The sequence below is a fragment of the Myodes glareolus genome, chromosome X, assembly GCF_982192425.1.
Source record: "Myodes glareolus chromosome X, mMyoGla1.1, whole genome shotgun sequence".
NCBI classification, from domain to species: Eukaryota; Metazoa; Chordata; class Mammalia; order Rodentia; family Cricetidae; genus Myodes; species Myodes glareolus.
In genome coordinates this window covers 28,333,482-28,336,446 of record NC_142053.1, presented here as the reverse complement: position 1 = coordinate 28,336,446, position 2,965 = coordinate 28,333,482, and the positions used below count along the sequence as shown (strand labels likewise).

The 2,965-nt window shown below is 43.5% G+C and overlaps 1 long non-coding RNA gene across 1 annotated transcript; it reads left to right on the top strand.

Annotated features, from left to right (window-relative positions):
- Positions 1–1,013: 1,013 nt before the first annotated feature.
- LOC148117239 (uncharacterized) lies at positions 1,014–2,221 on the top strand. The gene is made up of 2 exons (XR_015737033.1): positions 1,014–1,140; positions 1,435–2,221. It is a non-coding gene; the product is annotated as an uncharacterized LOC148117239 (long non-coding RNA).
- Positions 2,222–2,965: the final 744 nt, after the last annotated feature.

Genomic DNA, 2,965 nt, shown 5'->3' with positions numbered 1-2,965 from the left:
TGTGTGTATGTGCACATACCTGTGGTGGCCGGAAGAGGGCATCAGATTTTTTTCTGGAGCCCGTTTTACAGGTGGTTGTGAGCTGCCCAATGTGGGTGCTGGAAACTAAACTTGGGTCCTCCGGAAAAGCAGCAAATGTGTTTAATTGCTGGTCATCTCTTAAGCCCTATCACACTTTTGTCTAGATTCCCAGATAAGAGCTTGCTGGATGGGTGACCGAAGGAATGACTTACACCTATGATTCTCAAAATGTGGTCTTCAGGTCAGTAGTGCAGCCATTACCAGAGAGTGTGAGACTGGCTTCTTCTTGGGAGTCACCTCCACTCGTTGAATAAGAAACTCTGGAGATTGGGCCTAGAAAAAAAATTAAACTCTCAAGTGATTCTTAAGTCTGTGAAAAATGCACGAACCAGCCAGGGCAGTCACAGACTTCACAGCCTGAAGGAAGACAGTGCTGGACCCGAGGGTAGATGGAAAGATCAACTGGTATCATTCTAGGTGGGTAAACGAAGACAATATTCCGTCACCTCACTATGACTGAGATGTGCCATGAGTCTTTTGTTGAAGAGGGGCCGTTCATGCTCCAGTGGGTGATCCTGCACTCGTATAGATATTAGAATCACTAAGTGAACTTCATGGTCTCTTGTTTGCTTGTTTGTTTTTCAAGACAGGGTTTCTCTGTGTAGCCCTGGCTGTCCTGGAACTCACTCTGTAGACCAGGCTGGCCTTGAATTTACAGAGATCTTCCTGCCTTTTCCTCCTGAGTACTGGGATTAAAGGTACGTGCCACTACAGCCCAGCCATGTAAGGTCTCCTTATTAAAGAAAAGAGCACATGAATTTGGGAGGAAGTGGTGGTGACAGGGATGGAGGCGTGTCTTAGGGTTCCTTTTGCTTAAACACCTTATCAAAAGCAACTTGCGTCGCAGAGGGTTCATTTTACATAATCCAAGAAAGTGAGTACAGGAACCTGGAAGCAGGAACTGAAACAGAGGCCTTGAAGGTACACTAATTACTGGCTTCCTTCTCATGGCTTGCTCACTCCGATTTCTTACAGCATGAAGAAGACCAGTCAAGGAGTGCCGCATCCCATAGTGAGTGTAGTCCTTCCACATCAATCAAGAATGGAGAAAATACCCAGGTACTATCCCATAGGCCAATCTGGCGGGGACATTTTCTCACTTGAGGTTTCATCCTCCCCAGTGACTTTAGCTTGTATCAAATTCACCTAAAACATAACAGGGAGGCAATAGAGGGGAGGGAATGGTGGCGTACTCGATTCAAACTCATTATATGCGTGTATGAAATTTTAAATTAATTTAAGAAACAGCTCAGCACCTTCAGCGTCTTGTCCTCTGACTTGACGTGGAGAACTCCAAGCCGAGGTAGTTAGTGTGTTGAACAACTGACCAAAACACTTCTTCCATCTATCTAGCAGATTCTTCCTGGTTAGTCATGACCTGACACAAGACCCTCATTGATGGGATTCCAACGTGAAGGGAAACTTCTTCCAACCACTGCTTTCAAGCTGTTGTCATGAGCACCATTTTGAATTAGGTGGGACAAATGACATGACCCAGCCCACCCCCACCTCCTGACTGCCCCATCAAGAAACAGGCATGGACAAAAAAGAACACTCAAGAGATACTTTTAGATACAGTTAGTTAACACAGAGTTAATGTCCACTGGGAAATTATCTGGAGTGAGCCTGACCCGGTGAAGTGAATGAATGATACTTCTTTTAAAAGGGAGTCGGATATTTGAAATTGTCTTTATGGGACCTGACACTAGGTAGGGCATACATACCAAACAAACAAGGGAGTTGAGAGAACAGACAGCTTCTTCTCTTTTCTTGACCTTACAGAAGCATGGTGCCAGTGAGTTCTACAGCTGCTAACAGCCATGTGAGGTTGAAAGGAGACCTCCTTCGTCGTGCTGTTTGCCGTCAGCATTACTTATCTGTATCTGATTTCTTCATTGTGGTTTCTATGGGCGGGGATTTTTTCATCTGTTTTGTTCGTTAACAAATGCTTTAGTGCTTCAAGCAGTGACGATTGCATATCAAGTAGTAATAAATATTTGTCACATGAAGAGGTGCATGAATTCGACTTGTTGAATTTTGTATGTTCCCTCTAACTGATTCCCCTCAATATTGACACTGATTTACCCATGTACATCAGAAAATTTATACCCCTTTTACTAAAATATGAATTCATTCCACACTCTTGTCTTGTGATGTTTTCCTGGGGAGATGTGAATAAATGTCTATTTACCCCAAATGACAGACCAAAGAAGCAGTATATCTAAGTCAAACTTGGTGAACTGATAAATTCCTTGGGCCTACTTACAGGGACATGGGTTAAAGGTTACTTTTAGGAGAGTTAATGACCTAAGACAGCTGTATCACAGGAAAGTCCCAAAAGCTGCATAGATGGAATCTCCACTCCAGTTAACCTCCTGGATTATGTGATGCAAAATTACATGTACCTGGGATGGGGGATGCAGGAAGAACTGAGTGGCTGGAATCTCAGGTAAAGGTTTAATGATCCTCCCCACCTTCCTTTGATGAGGGAATGTTAACAGGTCCGATCATGTGACTGTCTCATTCAGGTTGCCACAGTCTTTCTTTTATTGTTGTAATGGCTATGTCCAGAGGATAGTGTTCCACAATATCCCGTCCCTTATTCCATCTTGTATATTCTTTCCACTTCCTGCACTGTCATGTTTCTCGAGCCTCAGAGGAGGTTATATATATGTCTGGCTATTTTATTCCATTTGCGGATGGGCATTAGGCCCCCATGCCCATACAGCAACTGTCTATTCTCAGCAGCCTGATCAATTCCATCTCTGCAGGAATCACTACCTACTATAAAAAGAAAGTTTCTCTGGTTAAGGCCAAAAATAGCAATGACATATGGGTATAACCTAAACGTTGAGAAAGTGGTTTGGCAGGAATCTATTCGTTT